The 25,316-nt window shown below is 48.0% G+C and overlaps 1 long non-coding RNA gene across 1 annotated transcript; it reads right to left on the bottom strand.

Annotated features, from left to right (window-relative positions):
* Window positions 1-3,259: 3,259 nt before the first annotated feature.
* LOC112472949 lies at window positions 3,260-11,075 on the bottom strand. Its single transcript, XR_003043856.1, has 4 exons — window positions 9,786-11,075; window positions 9,216-9,344; window positions 7,864-8,066; window positions 3,260-4,143 (listed from the first exon to the last, which is right to left on the bottom strand). It is a non-coding gene; the product is annotated as an uncharacterized LOC112472949 (long non-coding RNA).
* Between the last annotated feature and the right edge of the window lie 14,241 nt (window positions 11,076-25,316).

A 25,316-nucleotide genomic window follows, 5' to 3' on the forward strand; every position in this document is an offset into this window, starting at 1 on the left:
CTTTAGCTGAGCCTGCAGGAGAGCATTCCAGCACTCTGGAAGGTTGGCAGCGTCTGAGTGGGCCGTCTGTGATACAAACGGGTTCCTTACTCATAAGCCTGCTCCTGCACCTCTTTCACAGTAGAGCGGGTCCCCTGGTCTGACACATTATTATGTGGGCCCCCAGGCCAGTGGATCAGACACTCCCTGAACTCTCAGATGGTGGTTTTGGTGAGACCCCACAGGCAAGACAGACAACCTCCACCAGGAACATCGGTCTGGTCCTGCGAGAACAAACCACTGGCCTTTCCACATGTGAGGGCCCCAGTGTGGTCAGTTTGCCAGTTGGTCCCCTCGTGAAATGGTGCCAATTTCAGGAGCTCAGTAATGGTCCGTGGTACTTGCAGGTTGGTTTTGCAGCAGCAGCAGCAGCCGCTAAATCGGCCTTGGTAAGTGGAGTCCACGCCATTGCCCCCATGCCTGGCCTCCATCTCCGTTTTGCCAACACCAGGGTGGCCAGTGGTTGGTGTTAACTGTTGAGTCACTTCATTTACTTTGCCCCTTAGTGTCTTTTCCTTGTGGGATGGTCACCGCTGAGCATGAACACCTGATACAAAGACTCGAGCAGTTATTGAGTATTTCCTGTGTAAGTGCTGAGTTTTATATCTATTCATTCATTTAACGTGAGATAGGAACTCTCACCAATCCGATTTTACAACTGGGAAAACTGAGGCACAGAAAGTGTCAAACAATGTATTCAAGTCTACTCAGCTAGGGAGTAAAAGAGCCAGGGTTCAAATGCAGGCATCTGGCTCCACAGCCAGGGCTCCGATTCAGCGGGTCACATGGCTTCTCTGAACACTCAGAGAGATCCGGGTCCTGTTCTCTTTCTCTCCCAGGAAGTGTCTCAGCCTGATGATGCTCAGTAAATGAAAACAGATACAGAGTAGGAGAAGGTCTCAGTCATCTGAGAGATGTCATCAGTATATCCTCCCTTGTGTGGCCTCAGCCAGGCCCCAGTTACCCAGGGATGAGGATGCCTATGATCCAGCCTTATGGGGCAGAACCATTGCACTTGGGGGTACAGTGTCACCTTGTGAGATACCTTTGTTGAGCATCTACTATACACCAGTTTCTGTGCTGGAGAGTCACAAATGAACAAAAACAGACCCTTCCTTACCCTTCAGGATTCAAAGGGGCAGAGGATAGGGAAGGGTCAGGTTTGAAATGACGCCCCTGGTGGGTTTCATAATGCAAAGTAAATAGAACCCATAAGGGCCTGTAACGGGAGTTCTGAACCAGCCAGGGGAGTTAGGGAGGGCTTCCCAGAGGAGGTGACGCTAGGAGCATCATCAAAAGCCTGCAAATGCACTCATATTGCTCAGAAACACATTGTGGAAGGGAATGGAATGACAACTGGGTGTCTGGACAAAACGATGATTAAGATCCCTAGAATTCTAAAACCCTGTGATTCTGACTCAACATTTTATAATTTTAAGATTCTATTCATTGACGATTCTAAGACAGGAATTTCAGATCCTGGGAGTCAAGGACTTTTGGGTTCTAAGGTGCTGAGATTCTCAGATTTGAGTCTTTGCTGCTGGAAAAATGCCAGTCAGAACATTCCATGGGCCGGAAGCTGGCTTTCTCCCTTCCTGGGCCCCCAGCCAGGCCCGGAACCCAGATACATATGCAGCTCTTTGTGGCTTAGAGAATGTAAATTTATTCTGCGGTTCCATCATAAGGCACTCACCTTATCTGCATGTTTCAGTCATCAGAATAAATATTAGGAGACAAGTCTGTGGAGATTTTCTGTGTGTACATGAGTTAAATCCTCCAGCCAGTGGTTAATCCAGGCAGAGATTTCTACAGAAACGCTTTTCTTATATTAATTACAAGGAAGGGCTGGTAAGCTGGCCTCTATTACTATCTGAGGAGAGCTCCTGTCTCCTGTGGAAGGGACTGAGAGGGGCCTTTGTATGCAGGGGTTTTGGCTGAGGCAGGAGGGGGCAAGAGGAGGAATGATCCCCAGCGGTTCTGGGCCATGTGTGTGTATGGATGGCCCTTCTCTGGGAGCATCTGGGAATCTCTTTGTGAACCCATGGGTCTGGGTTCACAGGGGCTGGTGCTCTAGGAAACTTCCAGAGGGGTAAGAGGGGAGGGCAGCCCCCACCCCAGGTCAGACAATGTGCTGGGCACTGAGTGGGCTCCAAAGTCAGACAGAAAGGCTAATCTCAGCTCCCTGCTCACCTGCTCAGTCATGTGACCTCAAAGAAGCCACATCACCTCTTGAGATTCAGTATCTTCAAAGTGACCAATGGTTTTACCACCCCATCGGCCTGGTGGTTCTGAGAATTAGAGGGAACCACAGGTGCCAGGCACCTGATTCGCATCAATCCCAGTAAATGCTCCCATAATGCCTGCAGGGGGCAGGCACCCCTGGCAGCACTTCACACAGGCGTGCTCTTCATCCAGCCCAGTGAGGAGGCGCTGTCATTATCCCCACTTCACAGATGAGGAAACTGAGACAAAAAGAGGTTAAGTAATTTGCCCAACATTAAATGGGTAGAAAAATGGCAGAGGCAGGATTTGTAATCAGGCAGTTGGCTCCCAAATCCATGAACTTAAACATTACATTTAAATTTTTCCAACACCTCTCCTAGCTGGATGCCCAAGAATGGGTCACGTTTCAGCGCTGGTACCCCAGGATCTCCCCCACCTTCAGCTGTGGCAGATGCTCGGGGTATAGCCAGGCAGCGGCGAAATGCGATTGATGTCTCCAGGCCTTTGCTCATGCTGTGCCCTCTCCCTAAACACTTTTCCTCCTCCCTGCCTTGTCCATCAACATTCACTGAGTTTGGCCCCTGTCCTAGGCTCACATTCCAGGAGGGAACACAAACACTGTGATATTGGTATTATTATCCCCATCTTAAAGGAACAAAAACTCTCATCCATTACTTTGTGGGAATGCAAAATGGTACAGCCACTTTTGAAAGACAGTTTGGCAATTTCTTACAAAACTAAACATACTCTTTCCATATGATCCAGCAGTCGTGCTTCTTAATGCTCACCTAAAGGAGGTGAAAATGTGTGTCCACACAAAACCCTGCACACGGGTATCTGTTCATAATTGTCAACATTTAGAAACAACCAAGATATCCTTCAGTAGGTGAATGGATAAATAAACTGTGATACATCTAAGCAATGAAATATTATTAAGCAGTAAAAAGAAACGAGCTATCAAGCCATAAAAAGACATGAAAGAAACTTAAATGCATAATATTAAGTGAAAGAAACTAATCTGAAAATGCTACATACAATATGATTCCAACTATATGACATTCTGGAAAAGGCAAAACTGTGGAGACAATAAACGGATGAGTGTTTGCTGGGTTGAGGAGGAGGCAGGTGAATTGGCTGAATACGGAGGATTTGTAGGTCAGTGAAAACACTTGGTATGATATTATAATGATGAATATATGTCATTACACATTCATCTAAACCTAGAGAATGTACAACACCAAGAGTGAACCCTAAGGTAAACTATGGACTTTAAATGATTATGATGTATTAATGTAGGTTCATCCTTTGCAAAAAATGTACCATTCTGGTGAGTAATATGTTGATAATTGGGGAGACTGTGCATGTGTGAGGGCAGGGAGTATATGGGAAATCTCTGTACCTTCCTCTCGATTTTATTGTAAACCTAAAACAGGTCTAAAAATTCATCTTTAAAAAAAAAAAACAGGCAATAAATGTAGAACCATATTAATACAATAACATGGCAGGCATCGCTTAAATTCTTTTTACCTCTCCACTTTTAGAATTATGAACAACTGCCCAGTTCTTTTTCATTAGCAAACCTGTACCAATTGATGGCCAAATGAAATTAATTGGCCACAGTGAAGAATGAGTTTGACCTAGGCCAATGTTCCACGGTTTGACCAAGACGAGATGAGAATGGGGAAAGTCTGTAAAGGAAATACCAGCCACATGGACACAGGGGGTCATCGTCCCTCAGTGGTTTTCATGTGGCCTCCATCCAGGCTGGGGTCCAGGCCACCATGCTTGCTCATCAGCGCCATGGCTCCAGCCTTCTGTTTTGCCAACTCCAATGCCATCTCCCAGCTCCAGGTGATGGGTAGGAAGTGTCTAGACCAGCACCTGGTGGGAAAAGATGCTTGAGCATTGACTGTTCTCATGACAGGCTATGACTATAGCAGGGTCCTTACACTGGGAGGTCCACAGTCAGGGAGAGAGCCAGTCACAGAGACAAAAAAACAGAGGGATGTCAGGTCGGCACTCCCAAGCACCTCCTCATCCCGCTCCCATTCACGCCCCGGAGCTGGTCAGGGCAGGATGCCCACACCCTACCCCTGACCCCCAGCCCTGCTCGTACAGATGAGGAAACTGAGGCTCTGAGGGTGGTGCAGCCAGAGGGCTGGAAGCATGAGGTCTGTGGTCCAACAGACCTGGGAGGGCACCACTTGCTTCCATAGGACCTGGGAGAGTGACTCAATCTCTCTACACCTATTTCCTTATATGTAAAATAGAGATGTTTTTCTTCACGCAGTTGTTGTGCCGAATTAAACTATATAAGTGTATATGAATGACTTGGCACATAGTACGTGGCTCAATAAAGTTAGTTAAAAGAATGATAACAATAATAAGTACTAATGTTAATTTAGTAAAATGACTTGGCCTTAGAGCTTTAGATCTGTGGCCTGTTTGCAGGGTAAATCTGATGCCAGGCTGGTTTTGTCTGTTTTTTGCCCCTGCCATGACTGTCAGGGACCTCAGATCTTGGCTCTATGATCTCAAGACCATTTCATTTCATTTCTCAGTAAAATGATTGGTTTTACCGAATATATACATGGCCACAAGTTCGTGAGTCTTCATGTATTAGAAATCATTTCTTTCTGCCCCCTCGTACTCAAATTCCTGGCTGAGGGCTTCCCACATTCAAGTATGGGGGGCTATGTTGCTTAAAGAAATTATGATGTGGCCTTTTTTAACTATTAATAAATGATTGATTTATCTGATTATGGAGTCGACACTTTCAACATGTAAAAACATTAGTTTGTAAAACCTCACAATTAATAATGCTATTTTCTACCATTTACGTATTTGCACTGACCAGGCTCAGAATGGCTCTTATGAGAGGTACGTAGTGGAGAGCAGAGAAGACGGATTCCTGTTTTGGGTTGTTTATATCTTCATGGGGCTGGGGGATGGGCAATGGGGAGAGAGATAAAAATAGAGGGTCATGTGCAAAGGCCCAGAGGTAAGAAGGGGCATGACACAGAAGAGGAGCTGAAGGGGTGACTGATGGACACGTCAGGGCCACATCTGATGTGGCCTGGAAGCCCCCATCAGGGTCCTGTTCTTTATCCCAAATAGCGGGCAGCCCAAAGACTAGTATACCTCGATCTCAGAGTGAGGGGCAATTCTCGTGGAAAACAAGGGGAGGCAGTCCAGAGCTCTCAGCATTGACACGGCCACTCCACTTGCCACTAAACCCAGACCCCAAAGCCAAGGTCGATGGCCCACATCATCTCCCACCCAGACAAGGGTTCCAGACACAACGGTGAGAGTCACTCTCCTAATGCCACTAGCACCTACTCATTGTCAGATATGAGTGAGAAATCCTCTTAATGAAATAATTTTAAAAAGACAAATTGACAAGCCAGGATGTGGGGGAATGTGGTATCCCTGCCGGTGTTGGAATGTCCCTCAGCGGTTTCACTATCTTGTCTGGACAGAGTGGGGGGTCCAACTTCACTGTGCCTCTGCAGGATGATTTATGACCCTAAGGGCAGAGGAAAAGAGCAGACACATACCTGCACCTCCTAACACTGTGCACAGACTCTCAGAAAAGCCCAGCCAGTCCATCAAGTTCGTTGCTAAATTACACCGATTTTAAATGCATCGCCCAAACTGAGGTCGCTCATTTGAGAGATGTTAACAGTTGATAACTTTATACCAACAGATTACGTTGACCTTTTTTTCATTTTATCGAGAGCCTGTGACAATCTCACCCCAGGCAGCGGTGACATCGGGTTAAAGCCTGTCCCTCAGGCCCAATCAGGCCTGGGGAGACCCTCATTTACTGGCCCCTCCAGAGCTAAAGGAGTCCCTGAGTGAGAACTCTACTCCATAGACTTAATTTTATCACCCTCCACCCAAGTCCATGCCTCCTGTCCAGCCCATCCCTCCCTTATCTGTTCCAGGCTTAGAATTCTGGACCAACCAGTCCCAGGCTGGGGATTCATCTGGCGGCTAAGGCAGAAATGAGAGAGCATCTGTTGTGGATCAGGAGAGTGAGTCCTGGTCCCTGTTCTGTCACTGAACCTCTACATGACCTTGAACAGGTTATAGCCCCACTCTGGGCCTTAGTTTCCCAACTGAGGGTGTTGAACAAGATGATCTCCCTAGCTCCTCTCCACTCCAGTGGTCCAAGAATCTACGATTCTGTGTGGGAAGGTCCTTGCTTAGGTATCTGGAAACAAATGACAGTGTCTATTGATAATGGTCTCTATTTGGAAGGTGAGAAAGGAGAAAACAATGTTAGCCTAATTGTGAATCATAATCAAAAACAAAAAGACAACCACACGCTGGCCACCACTGACCTGACAGAGGAATATTTTTGTTCTCACAGCGACTGAATTGCACTAAGCCAAGATGGTGTGCCAAGATGATAAGAACTCAGTCCCAACTCTAATATGTTGGGTTCAAAATTAACCGAGCCAATGAAAAGGAACGGAGCCCTTGATGTAAGAACCTGGAGGAAGATGGGTCAGGGAGGAGGGAGGCCTGGCTTTTGATGACAGGACAACGGTGGAAGGAATGGGGGTGAGCATATAAATAACAACAATATTAGTAACAGCTAATAGGTATCATGTGCCAGCCTCCTTGTCAGGGGTCTTCGTGAAGCAGCTAGCCCAGGGCCCAGCACACAATAGTTGTCCATGCTGGGTAGACTGATTAATCCAGTAACCGCCAGTGAGGCCTATTTTTGATGACGCTGAAAGGGTACCTCCTCACATATCTGCCACATGCAGCCCAGCTCTCAGGGAACTTCTAAGAATGATGAGATTAGAGGAGAAAGTGGACAAGCCTCCCCACGTCCCCAGTCACAGCAGCATTCACAAACGCCTGCCCGCTGCGCGTGCGAGGCTGCCCCTTCACACTGCCAAGGTCAGACTGTGTCTTCACATCTCGAACATGGCCATAACACAAGCATCTCTGAAAGGCTTAGAAGAAATCCCGCCTGCGCATCCCTGCCCATTCAGGCACCTCTCAGGCCCCGGCTCTGATAACTGCTCTGTTGCCATCAAGGCCCAGCTGTTTTCATGGGGACTTTAAATAACTCCCTCTGCTGCCAAGAAATTTACATCCTGCGGAGACATGTGCAGCCGCAAACAGACATCGAGAGAAGTTCAATGCCCGGAGGCTGTTGGAAAACGACCACGAAGTGCCCTCCCTGTTTTTCTGTCCTCCAGCATGTCAGCTTCTAATGACTCAGCAGATATCACCACAGAGCAATGGGTCATGGGCAGGACTCTGGGCACCAAGAGAAAGATTAGACACCTTCCTGTGTTTGAGGGGGGTCTTAGTCAGATGGGGGAGACAGACACACCAGCAACACGCATCATCCCACTTGCAAAGAACCAGACTAGAGGTCACAACAGTGGCTGGCATTCCATGAGCACCTCCCGTACACAACTCTGCTCATTTAGTGCCTACTCTGCGCTGGGCCCAAAGCCAGGTGATTCACAGAGCTTGTCGCTAACTCTCACAACCACAGTCCCTGCTATAAGGTCAGTTAATCATTCCCATTTTAGAGATGAGGACTCTTAGACTCAGAGAAGTTGAGGAGCTCACTCGGGTCGCACAGCCAGAGAGTAGAGTTGAGTGTGTGGACAGCCAGCATCATTGCGACTGGGGTGGACCCAAAGCAGGTCTGGTCGGCGGATCTGGTGGTCAGAGCCTGGAGGGGGTGCTGGACTGCATTGTCTCCTTCTGATTGTGGAGGTTCCTCAAGGTCCCTCTCATGAGCCCAGCTGAGTTTGGTTGTCCCAGCATAGCTGCCAAGCAAGAGGCAAGAAACAAATTTACTTCGTGTATTGTCCTCCTTATCCCTATCCCCACCTCATCTTTCCCCACTCTTTATCTACATGGTTTAGCTATAGGGCTGAGACCACACTTGGCGCTAGGGGTGAGCATGTGACTCAGGGTTAACCAATCAGTAATTTCTTCCCCTGGCCATTGTGACTCAAGTTGGTCCTATCAGAATTAGATCATGGTTGTTTTTTCTTTCTTTCTTTTTTTTTCTGAAAAATTTAAGAGTACCTAAGTTGATCAGTATGAACCAGAATTGCTGGCAGTATCTTGAGAACAGCCTGCTTGAGATATTGAGAGTCAGACAGACAGACAGACACAGAGAGAGACAGAGACACTGAGATATTGAGAGACAGACAGACAGACAGACAGACACAGAGAGAGACAGAGAGACAGAGAGACAGAGAGTTTTTTGGCACCAAGGACCCACACTGACTCTGAGCCCCAAGAAGGTGGACAGCACCTCCTGCCTTGCTCCCCGATGTATTCCCAGCTCTGAAATGCTGCCCAGAACAGAGTGGTTGCAGTTTGTTGGAGCCCCCTTGAGTCAAAACAGGCCTGGAGCTGGCAACACCCGCTTCACCCCACTTCCCTGAGCAAATATGTTGTCTTTTCTACCTAAACCAATCTGAGTTGAATTCAATCATAGCTCAACAAGCCCTAATCCTGCACTGTAGCTCCCCATCCCCACACATCTGGAGGAACACAGTGTCCAGCATGTGGTAAGTGCTAAGTAATATTTACATAGTCAACAAAGAAGTGAATGAACTTGGCCATTTCTCCTTCCTTTGCCCCTCACTCTCTCCACTTCCCTGAGAGCTACACCCATCCTTTCAAGCTGCAGAGGGCCTAGTTGGACCATCAATCACGGGTATATAAAAGAAGCCTGATGAACAACAAGCTGCCTTCCCCCACAGCGGCAGTAGTGTCTGCTCACTGTGCCCTTGGAGGATGGCTGGGCTCAAAGAAGTGGTCAGTGTTCCTGTGTAGGAGCAGTAACCCCAGGACATAATAGAAATGGGCTCAGAATGGCCAGACTGGGACCAGGACCCTGCTCTCCTGGCCAGTGGATGCTGGAAGAGAAGGATAATAAAAGTAACTCTGCACACATTCACATGGACAAGTCCACATGGACTAACGAGCCAGTTGAAGGAGGCTGAAATCCTGCCATGTGACCTTGGGCAAACCACATCCTTTCCCCAGGTCTGAGGTTTTTCGTCTGCAAAATGGTCCAGCTAACAGGGCTGTTGTGAGAAGTAAACGGGGTAAGGATTTGGCTCAATGACTGATACGTAGCAAGTGCACAGTAAATAGCCATGCATTATTGGCCCAACTTTGCTCTGTCCCTGCATCCTGGGCTTGCAGGAGAAGGTTGACAGAAAGCTGCCTAGAGTTTCAGGAGGAGCAGAGACCCAGGGTCCCCACATTCTACCAGACACTGGCTGCCTGAACATTTGTCACTCATGTGGGCCCCAGGATGCCCAGAAAGGCTGGGCACTCTGCAGAGCACACCGAAGTGGGGCTGGGTCCACAGTGACAGGATGATGTCCCTGACATTCCCACTGGACACTGTGCTCTAACCATAAGGTATGTGCTTTAACAATACCTTGATTTCCATCACCATAGAACACATGCATGAATAGATGCATAAGTAAACGAAGGAAGGAACAAATGAATTTAAATACCTCGTTTTACATGGAGAAGATGGTGCCCCAGAGAAATCAAGTGAGTTGCCCAAGATCACACAGCTCAGGATGGCAGAGCAGGTCCCAACCTTAACCTTCTGTCTCTGAGGTCCTTGCTTCGTTCCCCCCGCCCCACCCTGCCCTGCAGAGTATGGGGAAGGAGTAAGAAGAGGAAGAGGCCAGTGTGAGCTGGAGGCATAGGGAGGAGGACAAATTGGAGAACATGCAGGGAAGAGGAGAAGCCCGCAGTTTGTTGCTCCCTGATTTTCAGGCCTCTGGGTCTGGAATTCTCCATGAGCAGGTTCGAGGTCTTCCGTGAGCAAGTGCCCCAGGAACCTCTCTACCTCAGACTAGGTAGAGCTGCTTCCTGGTGGGTTAGAGGCAGCTCCCAAGAAGGGAGTGATAGGCAGGGCAGAGCAGGGGCACCTGAGAATGTTCTGTCCTTTTGGTTTCTGTCCCAGGTGCTCTTGATTGGGAGTGAGGATGGCTGTGTCCTTGCCCATCTGTTGTAAGGGGACAATGGTCTCACAAGCACTCTGATGGGGCCATTAGAACACATTGCATAAACCATTTGGCCCCACCAGACACAATTCCTGCAAACTGTCTCATCAGCCTGAGAACTGCATAGCCCTCCAGCCCTGGGATTGCCCTGCAAATTCCCCATGCAAACAGCAGCCTGCAAAGGTAAGAATCCCCCATTATGTCCACAACCAGGAAATTAGCTCGTTTTCCTTCTGTTCTCTTCTGATGCCATGTTGACAGCCCATTTCCCCGTAATGAGCCTGCAGAAGCAAAGCAACACCACGCGCGGCATGAAAACACACATCAGCTCAGTGGCTCTGTGGAGCCTACTCCATGGGCTGGTGAGCTGGGGCAGCCGGGGCTATATGGGGAGCCAGACACCCGACTGCGTGGGAGATGCGTCCATTCTCTGCACTGGCTGCTTTCCAGAAGGGCTTGGACGCTGAGTCAGTGATTCAGCCTCTAAATCTCAAGTCCCATTTACCTCCTGTGGGCCTTTCTTTGACAAACAGTTACTGATGCAACTTAGCTGAGGACTCTAAGGGGACACCTGGCTATGGGGAGACAGATTCTTGCTTCCCGGGCTGCTTGTCTTGGAAAGATAAGTATGCTCATAGAGGGAGGCCCTAGGTGGGACAGCAATCTTTGCATTATCCATGCAGATTCCCTTTCTGCCCCCGCCCCGAGGTCCCCATGAGAGAGCTAGACTCTGGAGGGCAGGCAAGGTCACGTCTTCATCTTCTGCGCTCTCCCCTCCACACAGGAGGTCTGGGATGCTTCCCTGGACCAGAACCTTGCGGAACTCACAGCAGAAGCTGAGGAGCACTGGACGGCAGGAAGAAGGAGGTGGAGAAACTAAAGGGTCCTGCTTCAGAGGCACCGATAGAACTGGAGGCAGAGAAGACACTTGGGAGTGAAGAAATCAGAAAAGATTCAGCGTTAAAAGTGGTCACACGGTGACCTGTGACATTTTGCTTAATCAGAAAGAAATTGCTCTGCGCCTCGAGTAGACTGGGAGGTTTCTGGAGCAGAACATTCTTTACATTTCTCACATTTCATTTGTGCTGAGCTGGACGCAACCCAGGTTCCAGGAGCCAGAGAGAAACTCCAGCGCCCGGGCCTGGGAGAGAGCAGAGGCTCCGACCTGGGGTCTGAGCGCACCCTCTCCTCACCAGCCTTGTGAATGCCCACGAGTTCCCGTCTAGTGAAGAATCTTCCTGTGTCCCAGGCCTGGGGGGATCAGGGTGATGGACACAAGGCCAAGAACACAGGGCCGAGGACAGAGGGCCTGTGCGCTGTCAGAGCTCAGGAAACTTATGTGGGTTGAAGAACAACTGCAGAGATGGCCAGAATCTGAGGTCTCGGAGTCACTGACTCACCTCCTCTCCCTCACTCCTCACCCCTGCCTGAGGGTTGGAGCTGCTCCACCGAGCACATTGTCCAAGGACTCAGAGCTAGCCCTAGAGGCCCACATCAGATGCTGGCCCACCCTCTTCCCATGACCTCAGATTGTATTTCTAGGTCCCATTGGGGTCATATTCCTATGGGACTGCGAGGCCTTCCTGGCCATGTCACAGGACCTAAGTGCTAAGCCCAACCAAGCCTTCAAGCTCTTCTTTCTCCAGGCCCTAACCCATCCCTGCTCCCTGAGGGCAGATTGATCCTAGCGGGCCCCTTCAGGGCCAGGTGACTTGACTTCACACCTTTCATACCCCATTACACCTTTCTGGGGCTGCAGTCCACCCTGACCCCCAAGGTTGTTGTGAGGGTGCAGTGAAGTCATTTGCATAAAGCTGGGGCATTTGGCCAGCATGGTGTGGATGCACCTGCTGTTCTTTCTACGGAAAGTTCTTCCCACCCTGCAGCTCCCTCCTCCTCGGGCACATCTCAACCCCTCCCCAAGATTCCCCCACCCACAGCCTCCCCAAATCTGGCATTTGTTTCTCATTATCATTTTTTCATTTGCAGCACTTTTCAAATCATGTAAATTTTTGTGATTGTTGTTCATTTACTCGTTTATTTGGCTGTTTCTCCAACTGTGCCCAAGCACTCCCTGAGGGCGGGGGTCTATGGATCTCATTCATGTCTGTGTCGTGCTCAGCACAGAGCCTGGCACCCAGAGGATCTTGATATGCACCTGCTGGTTGAAGGGCTGGATGAGGAGAGGGACTGGGTTGTATCACTCAGGGCAGGTGAGGTGCTGTAACAAATAGCCCCACATCTCAGTGGCTTCACCCAAGAGGAGCCAGTTTCTCTCCCACATGTTGCTGGTCCAGGGATCTCCCCCAGCAAGGCACCTTCTCTGAGCAGTGATACAGGAATTCAGCAACTTCCGTCTGTGATGATGTCATCTACACACATGGCCTCCAGAGTCACCAGGGAAGGGGACTGAGTGAGGGTAAGGTCAGTAGGTCATCAACCAGCTCAGCCCAGAGGGGCCCATATCATTCCCACCCACATTCCATTAGCCAGAAGTGCCACCTGCCTCCATCTGAATGCCCAGGGAGCTGAAAAATGTTGGCCCAGGCTGGGCAGGCAACCCCAGCACCAACCCTGCTCTGTGGGAGTGTGAACAGCAGCTGTCAGCCATCTCTGCCCCTCTTCTCTGGAACCCCTAGGCCCAAGTCCTACCTTGGCCTCTGGCTGACATGCTTGGGTCAGGTGGGGAGAGGGAGACCACAACAACCCAGGAAAGGGCTCCCAGTGCTGCTCCCCACACTTGGCTGAGGAGGGAGAAGTTCTGGGCTGTTTCGAGCTGATTGTGTTCGGAACTTTCTGTGTCTGCCAAGTTGCTAATTCCGGTGCCATCTGCCTGTGTTTCCAGCCCCGAAGCCCCGGGATAAACAGTTTTCTTCTGCAATTCTTAAAGAAAGTTTTGGCAGGGGGCGGAGAGAGAGATTGGAGGGAGGCCTCAGAACATCTCGTCCTCTGAAGAGGAGGCACTGCCCTGCAGAGGGATGTTGGAAGGACTGGAGTTCAGTTTGCATGGAGCTCTGAGCCTCATAAGAACCACCTAAGGTTGCTGTGTTTGCCCCATTTTACAGATGAGAGACAAGAGGCCCAAACGAATCAAATATACTGAAGGTCAAATGTCTGTTAGAGCTGCACAGAGCTGGGGGCTGCTCATTTTCCATCGTGCCCCTTCATGTGTCCGTCCCTCTTGCTGGGAGTACCCTGCCCCTCACCCCAGAATTCTGAGATCAGAAAAACTCAAAATTAAAAAGGAGGTTCAGAGCTGTAGCGGGTTTTGCTGGCAGAGCCACACAGCGAGGGGTGGCTGGGACAGTGTCGGAAGGCAAAGACTTTTGAGGGGCAGGACTGGGAATGAATCCCCAGCTTCACCCAGACCTGGCTCTGCAACTCTATGGGACCCGAACCCTCTCTGTGAAACAGCAATAAAACCTCTCCCTTCTCCACAACCATGGAATGACTACGTGACGTGTGGCAACAGACGTTTGTTCCCCTTCCACTCACGGGTTTTAACCATCACCTCCAAGAACACTGAGCCTGTGCCCTCAATCCCATCACACAAAGTTTCCCAGAAAATCCCTTTACTTCCCCAAGGCTGGGTGTAAAGGTCACTGTGATTTGGGTCAAAATTAGTAACCAGGATAGATCAGGTTTGTAATCTGCATTCCAGGTCTCGGCTGCCTCGTTTCTGGAGTAAAATTGGCTTGGGACAGAATGCTAGCTCTGTCACCTACCTACCATGTGACATTACACTAGTCATTTCACTATGCATAAGTGTCCTTGTTCATAAAATGGGGATCATAATGGAAACTCCCTCATATTTTATTTAAAAATAAAAGGAAAAACCAGAAAGTATAAAAGTTCTTAGTACTAAGTCAGAGACAAAATATTAACACTAGTTAGGAATTATTTTTAACAGATTGATTGAGGTATACTTGGCATATGATAAACGGTATGTTTAAGTGTACAATTTGATAGGTTTTGTCATGTGTGTACATCTGTGAAACCATCGCCACGATCAAAATGGTGAACACATTCATCACCCCGAACGTTTCCTCGTGCCCCTTTGTAACGCTGACCTGCCGCCCATGCCCACTCCACTCTGTCCTGTGGCAAACCCCCATCTGCTTTTAATCACTATAGATTGGTTGGCCTTTTCTGGAATTTGATATAAATGGAACCATACCTTAAGTAATCTTTTTTGTCTGGTTTCTTTTACTCAGCATAATTATTTTGAGATTTATCCATCTTGTCGCATGTCTCAATAGTTCATTATTTATGAGCAGTTTTCCCTTGCACGGATAGAGTGTGTTTATCTATTGATGATACTGTTGATAAATATTTAGGTTGTCTCCAATTTGAAACCATTACAAACAAAACTGCTCTGAACATTTGGGTGAAATTTCTCTCTCATTTGTGTTTTATCAGCACCTCACGAATTTTTATATGTTATGTTTCTATTTTTATTCAGTTCAAGATACTTCATAATTTTCCTTTGGATTTCTTCTTTGTACCATAAGTTACTTAGAAGTATGTTATTTAAGTTTCCAAATATTTGAGTATTTTACAGATATCTTGCTATTGTTGAATTCTAAATTAATTCTTTTTTGGTCAGCAGAACAAGCATTGTATGACTTGAATCATTTAAATATTTTTGAGATTTGTTTTATGTAACCTAGAATTTCATCTATCTTGGTAAATATTCTCTGTGCCTTGGAAAAGATAGTGTATTCTGCTGTTGCCTGGTAGAATGTTCTATAAATGCCAATTAGGTTAAGTTTGTTGAAGTTGTTGTTCAAGTCTGTACTCTTACTAATTTCTGGCAATTTGTTCTCTCAGTTATTAAGAGAGAGATATTGTAATCTCTGTGCAATTGTGACTTGTTTATTTCTTGTTGAAAAAAATATATGAAAGTTTCATATCTTTTCCTTGATGTATTTTGAACCTGTAATTAGGTTTATAAACATTAATGATTGATATATCTTCTTAATGAATTGACAGCTTTATTATTATGAAACGACCCTCTTAATTTCTGATAATATTGTTTGCATTGATGTCTCCTTCATCTGTTATTGACAGCACCACTCCAGCTTTTTTTGATAGTGTTCCATGATATAAATTTTTCCATCCCTTACTTACAACCAGTCTTTGTATTTAAAACAGGTTTCTTGTAGGCAGCTGGGTCTTGCTTTTATATTCAATATGAAAATCTCTGCCCTTTAATTGGATATATTTAATGTGATTACTGATATGATTGGTTTTAAATTTACCATCTTGCTATTTATTTTCTGTTTCTTTCTATTTCTTCCAACTGTTCTTTGTTCCCTTTCCTTCTTTATCTGCCTCCTTTCCTTTTGGAAACTTTAATCAAGTAATTTTTATGATTCCATATCTTCCATGACTCTACTTAGCATTTCCAGTCTTTCACCTATATTTCTGAATATATGAAATAATGTAATAATAATTGGGTTTGTGGTTCTTATTTACTAATTATATCATTTGTGTCAGTTCTAAGTCAGTTTTGATTGATTTTTATACTCACTATAAGTCATATTTTCCTGCTTCTTTGTTTGCTTGGAAATTTTTTATTGAATGCTAGTCATTGTGTGTTTTGTCTTTTGGGGTACTTGGTATTTCTGTATCCTTATAAATACTTGTACACTTATTTCTGGAACACAATTAAGTAACATGGACACATGTGTTTCAAGTCTTGCTTTTAAGCTTTGTTAAACATGAACAGAGTAGCATTTTGGCTAAGGCCAGTTTTCTGAATACTCTAGCCCAGCGGTCCCCAACTTTTTTGGCACCAAGGACCGGTGCTCCTATGAGAATCTAATGCCTGATGATCTGAGGTGGAGCTGAGGCGGTGATACTAGCGCTGGGGAGCGGCTGCAAATACAGATGAAGCTTCGCTTGCTGGCCTAATGCTCATCTCTTGCTGTGCGACCCGGTTCCTAACAGGCCACAGACTGGTACCGGTCCATGACCTGGTGGCTGAGGACCCCTGCTCCAGCCAACACCCCATGACTGATCTGGTTTTCCACTCTGGTGGAAGTAGGAACTGCTTGAGTTTCAGGATTGTTCCTTCAGATCTCTTCGGCTGTATTCCTGGCCTCAGATCGTTTCCTCACACACAAGCCTGGAGCGGACCCTCTGCAAATCTCTGGTGTCATCTCTGTACAATTCTCTCATCTTTAGTACTTTGCTCAGCAAACTCAAGTTGCCTCATCTCCTCCATATTCCAGCTCAGTCTCCTCAACTCAGGAAGACAATCCAGTTCTACCTGGGTTTGTTTCTCTTCTCTGACTCCTGGTCTCTCCAAGTACATAAGCGGTATGCTTGGGAAATTTTTAGGCTATTTCCCATCTCTCTGGGATCACTAGCCTTTGTTGCTTGGTAGCTAACGTCTTGGAAACTGTTGTTTTGTACATTTTGTCTGTGTTTTAGTTGTTTTAGGCAAGCAAGTAAGTGTAGCCCCTGCTGTTCCATCTTGGCTGGAAGCAGAATTCTTGCTAACATTTATTGAACACTCATATATGCCAGGTCCTGTTCATAGCTCATATTAACTACTCATCTACTCATATTAACTCATTTTATCCTCACAGCAACCTGTGATACCGGGTCTATGATTGTCCCCATTTGCAGATGAGGAAACTGAGGGCAGGAGATGGAATTACTTCCCCAAGTCCATACAGCTGGTAAATGGTACATCTAAGATTCCTACCTGGCCAGGCTGCCCCAAGGCCTGTCCTCTCCACCCCACTCAGCGCTTCCTGATACGAGTGCCCCAATGGGTTCCACTATCCAGGGGGCCGATGGCTGATCGTTCTCACACAAGATGCAGCATTCTTTCTGGGAAAATGCTGTCCTGTTTCCAGGTGGGCTCTGACAATGGAAAGTACAGCTGTGCTCTGTGATGTGCATCCTCTCGCAGTAGGCACTCAGAAAAATAGCTATCACTGTTGTTGTCGTTGCTGTTGTCATTCTTTATATTATTATTATCACCAGAGCCACCATTCAACCTGGTGCCTCAGGATGTGTATACACACCAGCCATTCAGGAAAGTGCACATCATTTAAGAGCACGTAGATGTCAGCTGCCAATCCCCACTGAGACTCCTGTTCTAGAGACTCCACCAGGACACTTCTGACTCTCCCAGGCCCCATGTACCCATAAACCCAGATTAGGAATGCGTCCTTCCAACCTGCTCCGGACCTCCAAGGAGTGAGGCTGTAATCTGTCTGCTGTTTTCCCCTAGGGGTTTCAGGAAGAAGAAAGACCCATGGGAAACATTTGTTACATAGACTTTGGGGTCAGAGACATATAGGATCAAACACTAAGTCCTGATCTCTCTGACACTGAGCTTCAGTTTCTTCATTTATGAACAGGGAATTGTTATAGCTGTCTTAGAGGCTATGGAGAGGGTTATACCAGATCGTGGATTAGGAAGAACCTAGCACAGTGCCTGGAACAGTTTGCTCTGGTCACCTATTAGCCTGATGACCTTGGATAAGTTGTCTCACTTCTCTGAACCTTGATTTCCTGATCTGTAAAATGGGGGGGAAGTACAATTTTTTGAATTGTAAGAATAAAATAATCACATCCCTCTGATTCCTACATCACTCACCTCCACCCCTTTTGTTTCACTGACCCCAAAACCCACTTTCTTAGTGCCACCCATCCTTGGGAATCCTCATGCTCTGAGGCTGGTGGGGTGGAGCAAAGACTAAGGGTTTCTATGCCCCTGTCCCAGAGCAGACTAGGCGGCCCCCATAACTGGATCCGGCTCAGTGCTTTACTAACTCCTCATAAAGCCAAACAGCCTATCGTAGAAACACTGGTGTCACCTCTAATTTCTCTGATGCTTCATTTACACACAGACATTACCCAAAGGCCCCAGGCGTTTAGAGAAACAACTTAACAATATGGCTCCTGCCTTGCGTGCGTGTGGAATGATGCTCTCCCTGGAGCCTGTGTGTGCTACACATGTTTATTTGAAAAGAAGATGAGTCTCAGCTGTATAAGACAGAGGACAGTCTGCTCCAAGAGAATATCTAGATAGGCCTGAGTGGACTGGGGAGTCAGAAGCAGGTATTCTATGAGACCTACAGGCTGGCCTAGCAACATCAGACATCAAATGGTTAGGGGTCACATTCAGTACCTCATCCCATACTGGGGATCTGAGTCAGCTGACATAGACTAGAGCCTCAGAGTCTGTAGACACAGCAATCAACAACCTCAATAGGAGGTCAACAATCAGTAGCCAGTGTTTCCTGAGCACTTAGCATGTTCTAGTCACTGTTCATTACTCTCAGTTAGCAGATGACAAAACTGAGACTTGGAGAGTTCAAATGACCAGCCCAAGGTCCTACAGCTGGTAGTGGCAGAAGTGGGATTTGAATCCAGACCAACAGGTTCCAGAGCCTGCACCAGAGTCACTATGATGAAGCTCAGGCTCCCCAACCTGTCACTAAGGCAACATTCCTCCCCAGTTCGGCTCCTTCTTATGTGTATCAGTTAGTTTTGCTACATAACCAACTATCCCAAACCTCAAAGCTTAAAACATGAATGTGTATATTTCTAATGTTTCTGTTGGTCAGCTAGGCAGTTCTACTGGTCCAAGCTGGCTTGACTGGGGCTAGAAGGTTTCAGATGGCCTCGGTCACCTCTGTGAGTCTTAAATTAAACAGCTGAGATGGCTGGGTTACCTTTCCACGTGGCCTCTCATCCTCCAGAAAGTCAGCCTAAGCTTGTCCAGTGGAGGCAGTCATAGGTCTCCTAGCAGCAAGAAAGGGCTGGCCCTTGGCACAAGCGTTTTTTAAGTCCCTGCTGGGGTTATATTATAAACGTCATCTTGGCCAAAGCAAGTCACTGGGTCAAGCCCAGATTCAAGGTGGAGAGACAGATTCGGCCTGATCAGAGGAGCCGCGACGCTGCATGGCAAAGGGCACGCATTCAGGTGGGAGGAATGTGTGGGCGCATTGTGATCCACCACACCACTTCACCTACTACCACCCCCGCTTCCTCTAGTCTGCTGCTGAAGTTTCCAGAATGCCCTGGACTTCCACATGCTCTCTCTGCCTAGAATGCTGTTTCCTCAGCTTTCCCTGAGAAGATCTTATGTATCTTTCGAAATTCAACTCAGAGGTCAAGAGCCCTCCCTGACCACCCACCCAGACCCCCAGCGGGCTGGTTAGAGTGTCCCCTTCTCATCCCTCTGACAGCACTTACTACCTTGTGGTGAGAGTCTCCCCTCTGGGAGGCTGAATCCCTGAGGTCAGGAGCAGCCTGAATCCGAGTGCCCAGCATAGGGCCTAGAACGAAAGATTAGCTCGGTCATTGCTTTAGAGGCTGGGAGGGATGGAGGGAGAGAGGAAAGGAGGGAGGGAAGGAGAGAGGGAGAAAAGGAGCGTGGAGAGAGGGAAAAGCTAAACATACTAAATTTAATAACTTGACCAAGGTCACACAGCTAAGAAAGTGGTAGAGTTGGGCTTCGAACACAGATCATGTCACTGCAGAGCCTGTGTTACTACCCACAACCCTCTCCAGCCTCGTTACTAGAAAGTCATTCAACAAGCACTCATTAATCACTTAGTTTATGCAGACACTGCCCTTGTGCTGAGGCTATGGCAGGAAACAAGAGAGAGCTGGTCATGATCTCTTGCTGCTGATGCTCCTGCTGGACAAAGAAGTAAAGCAGCAAATGCCAAATAGTGATGGGTGCTGTGATGCAAACGAAGCAGGGCAACGTGATAGAAGTGGTGGCCAGGTGGGGTGCGGGTACACAGTTGGTTGAGCGAGACAGTCCCTCTCAATGCCATGAGAGGATGAAGAAGAAGAGCCTCCTGGGGAGAAGAAAGAGTAAGTGCAAAGGCCCTGAGGCAGGAACGAATTCAGTGGATTTGAGAAACTGGACAAAGGGGAGTGTGCTGGAACCATGGTGAGTGACAGACAAAGGGCAAGAGATAAGGTCTAATAGGCAGGTGGGGCAGATCTGGTTGAGCCTTAGGGAGCACATGTATTGCCTTCTCTTCAGACCTAACCTCACTATCTTCCCTACTCTGTACCTGGCCCTGACCTGCAGGGTGCATCATCAAGAGGCCCCGCGCCCTCCTGGGCCCCAGATACTGTTGGGTCTTGGAGGCAGCAGAGGAGACAAAAGATGAGAAGAGAAAGATCAGGAGTTCATTCCCTGGTTCCTCCCACTGAGCCACAGTTGGCAGCGGCTGCCTCTCTCTTCTGTGTCCAAAGGTCCATCAGGAGCCCCCTCCTATGGCTGCAGCTCTCTCTGGGGTCTGATAACCACTCCCTCATCTGGCCCCTTCAGGACTGGGATGGACAGAGCTACCCCAGGCACCTCGCCATCCCCTGTTGATCCCTCTTCTCCCTACCACACCTTGGTGACCATCCCCCCATTAAACTCTCTTCAATTACTCCCTCTGGTGTCTTCCCTGGTGACACACTGACCAGAACTCCAAGAAAGGGATTTGGGCTTTCCTTGAATTTCAGTGGGAAGAATGAGGTGGCCAGGAGTGGGAGCCAGGAGCCTTCTGGGTCTTGAGGAAGAGCTGGCTTGAGCAGGGACATCAGGAAACCAATAAAGTCCTGCAATTCTGAGCATTCTGCATCTCTGAGGCACTAAATTAGGGCACTAAACCAGCAGCCGTAATCCTCACCCTTTCTCCCCATCTCATTGTTTGGGCCACTCCCAGACTCCATCAGTGAAGGGAGGGGCATGGGGCAGGGCAGGGATGTGCACTTCCTGGTGAGCAGGCCCAGCTGAGGTCCCTGGTTCTGACCTGTGTGCCCCCCTCCCTCCAGCCCTGGGCTCAAGAAGTAGGTGGAGTTGGGGAGCACTTCAGGGTATGAAAGCCAGCAAGTTCAAATGTCTTTTCCCAATTTGCCAGTCTTGTATGGAAGAGGGATTAACTGAGACACTGGGCAAGTCACTTAACCTCTATGAGTCTTACTTTCCTCATCTTGGAAACGGGCTAACAGCTGCCTCATAGGGCTGGTGTGAGCCTTGAGTGAGATGACATGTGCAAGTCCAGGTGTTATGCCTGGCCCTCAGCAGGTGCTCGACATGGGTGAGCCCCATCCCCACTGCAGGGAGCGCAGCACAGACGAGTTTCCTAGAACTCAGCCCCAGCATAGTTCTGCCTTCAACATTCCCTTGTCTGCCTCCATTCTCCCATCTGGACAATCAAGGCTTTGGGTGGATGGCCACCACAGCCCTTTCCAGCTTGTACAGCATGGGGACCCTTATTTCTTTTACTGAACAATGGCTTCATAGCCCAAGCTCTAACCACTGCACTCCCAGCCTCATTAATCTGTTGGATGAATTTAGGAGACCTTGAAAGCCCCCTGCTGACTTCCTGAGCTACAGGCAGGCAGGAGAAGAGACCTGCCACTGATTGAGGACCAGCTGCGTCCTGGCCTTGGGCCCACAGGAAATAGACATGCCCTATTCCCTCTGAGGTTGTGTGTCAGCAGGAGGGAGACAGGAACTGTGAGGACAGACACGGAACATGCCAGGCCACCCCTGGGGACAGACGCTAACCTGGGAGACCCAAGAATAGACCCCGCTGGGTGCATGCATGAGCAGCAAGCAGGAGGCAGTTCTGGGTGCTTCAGCCTGTCAGCACTGGGAATAATTAGAATCCTAAAAAAGCCTCATTATTTCTCCCGGGGCCGTGGCGCCCTTTGGAAAAAGGGATATTTTCTGCCAGATCATTTCCTGAAGATGTGTTTGTCACAGACTATTGTGTAAATCCACGTTTGGCCCATTTTTAAAAATGTGATTTATCCACTTGACTGGGCTTAACGCTCCTTCTCCAAACTCTCAAAATGTGGCTGCTATTAGGAGCTCAGAGAGGAGCCATAAACATTACAGGGCGAGGCACCGCCACATGCCTGTGGGCTCTGAGCCCCTGTGCTGCAGAGGAGGGCAGGGGCTGGGTGGGTCATGCTGCTCAGTAGCTGCAATCACTTCAGGATGCTGGTCAATCCTCAGGGAGAGACCCTGGGATGCTGGATAAAGGCTAACTTCAGGTTCACTCATTTCGCCGGGCTTATGGGGTTCTACTGTGTTCAGGCCTGCATGGGGCCTGGGGTGCAGCAGTGAACAGATGAGGTCCCTGCCCCGACGAGCTGATGTCTGAAGCGGAACAGATCAACAATGCACTAACAAGTTTTGGGGGCGGTGCTGGGAAGACAGTAAACTGCACGATGTTAGAGTCTGGTTCTGGGACAGGGTCAGGCAGTGACAGCCTTAGACTAAAGGGACAAGAAAGGTCTTTCTGAGCAGAGGACATTTGAGCTCCAACCCCAGCAAGAAGATGGAGGACCAAGCAGTTAGTTTTGCCTGGGGGTAGGGGAGAAGGCTCCGGGGTGGAGAAGACGCCTCATCTACTCTTGGTAGAGGCTTAGAATTGCACCAGCTGGTAGAGGGGAAGAGAATTCCAGACAGGGAGACAGGAGCAAAGGCCCAGAGCAGTGCAGGTCACAATATGTCAGGGAAATGTTTATTGTGTCTGGAAGTGGGGCAGAAAGTGTCCTCTGAGCCACATGTGATGTATCTCGAATGTTGTACTAAAGAGATGAGACTCTATCCCAAGGAAGAGGACCTTTCAAAAATATTTGAGCAGTGAGTGAGTCACGCCTGTGAAGAGGATGCACTCACTCTGTCATTTCAAGTCCCCTTTTAGCTCTAAATTTCCACGATCCATACCTGCAAAGACTGTTGACTTTAGTTGAGTGAAAATTTAACATTAATAGACTTGTACGCAAAAAGATTTTGGGAGTCATGAAATCCTGGGGTTCACAGAGACCAGAGCTGGTGGGGGGACCCAAGCCTCAGTGACCAAGGCCCCTCATGTGAGGACCTCAACAGATGGGCATGGCCAAGGGTGGGGATTTCCACCCTCCTCCCAACAGCCTCTGCACCCAGCTCTGCCCACCCACCAGAAGTTCCAGGAGCATCCGGACCACCCACTGCTCCTGCCCTAAGTCTTCACTCAGCACCCTTGGGAGCACCCCGGAAAGCCATCTCCAAATGACCAGCCCCAATCAGGTCAACCTTCCTCCCTTCTATTTTAGATTAGCCCAGCCAGGGTTCCCTTTGGGAGCAGCAAACTCTCATTTATCTCCAAGCCTTGCTAAATTGGTAGGACCCTGCGACTCTCCCAGCAGGCCCTTTGATGGAGAAAGTCTACCTAATAAATAATTGAGAAGCATTTTGCTTCCCGAGAACTATATGGAGCAGCAGTGTCCCAGTTCCCCCGGCGAAGCAGAGCTTCAGAGCACTCCAGCAGAGGTGAGGAAAAGCCTTTACTTGAAGTTGAGTCAGGAAAGGCAAAAGATCTGGGAGAAAAGAGGCTGGAAGTGGCCAGCGTGCAGGGAGGGGGCCTGCTTCAGATAACAATGCAGTCAGGCTGTTAATGATTACAGGCATGGGCTCCACACTCAGACAGTCCTGTGTCGGAGACACATTTACATGAACACAATACAAGGTCAGATGCCCTGCTCACCCTCTATTCCAAAGGGCCAGACGGATGGAGAGGCCATGGCAGAAGTTAGTAACAGGTTTACAGCTGCCCAGAGGAGCGAGGCCTTCTCGCTCTAAACATTCATTCATAAACTCCAGAGAAGGGCTCTGATTGGCCTGGCTTGAGCCATGTACCTACTCCTGCACCAATCACAGTACCCTACCTAGGATATACTGTGATTGGTCACTTCTGGGTCACATGCTCACTCCTTCGTCAGCAGGGAGATCCTCGATTAGCAACCCAACCAGAATCACAGAGAGCTAGAGAAGGACAGACAGGAAAGAAATAGGTTGTTAGCAGAAGGGTGGAGAGAGGAGGGAGTGTTGCCAGGCACTTGGCCAGACATTCATATACCTTCACGATCTGGCCTGGACTACCTCCAGCTCCTTCTAGCCACACCTCTTCTGCACCCTGGACTCTAGCCACCTGAATATTTGCAGGGTCTTGATGCCAGCACTCTCTCTTACCTTACCTCCATGCCTGCCTATGTGTTCCCTCTGCCTTAGATGGCTTCCCTTCCACCACCTGTACAGCCAACTCTGTCATTTTTTACCTCTAGTGTCACCTCCTCTAATCTTTCAGTCCTGCCTCTTGACAGACTGTGTTTCATTTCCACAACACCCTGTAAAATTGTGATGATGATGATGTTGTGACTTTTCCTCATTGTTCAGCCTCTGTCCACATTCCCATCTCCCTTGAGAACAGAGATTGAATCTTACTCTCCCGTATTTTCCTAGGGCCTTGCACATTACCTGGTACATGGCAGCCATCAATGAATATCTTTAGAATGAAACAATTAATGAATTGATTACAATTATTGGCAGAACTTTTACCCTAAGAAGAGTGGCTGTTCTCTATATGCTGTGGTTTAAGTATTCTTGAGGGGAAATCCTGGTCCCAGATTATATTCCTAGTAAGCATCCTGAGAAGTCTCTTCCCTTCTCTGACCTCAGATTCCACATCTATGACATGGTTCCCTGACCTTTAACTCTGGTTCTAGTCCTGTGAGTCATGGGAAGGACTGGCCTTGGAAAACAGGGCCAAACTCGGACCCCTGAACAGCCAGGAAGAGCATGGGAACCTGGCTTTCTGGGCAGCAGAGAGTAGGGAGCCAAATTAAGAGAAGTTTCCAAGTATATAAGAAATTTATATGCTGAATTTACAATTTTGCTAATATTAGAATACTGTCAGATACCTACAAATTTCAAAAAAAGAGCTACAAGCCTTGAATTAGTCATTGCATTTTCATGGAGAAATTTAGAACTGTCTCTGAAAGTACAATAAAATCTAACTAACAAAAATTGGTTGTAATTCTGGGCACCTTTGCATTCAGTAGGGGAAAGAAATGTTTTTGCTAAACCAATTAATAATATAAACAGGACTGGAAGTGAGAGCATTTATCCTACTAAAATTAGCAAATTGTTTTCAAGCCTCTTTTTCACAAATTCATGGATCTGGAAAGGACCTCAAGATCCTCTCACTGGTCTCCTCT

This window comes from Pteropus alecto, unplaced genomic scaffold (assembly GCF_000325575.1).
Source record: "Pteropus alecto unplaced genomic scaffold, ASM32557v1 scaffold39, whole genome shotgun sequence".
In the NCBI taxonomy this organism is placed as follows: domain Eukaryota; kingdom Metazoa; phylum Chordata; class Mammalia; order Chiroptera; family Pteropodidae; genus Pteropus; species Pteropus alecto.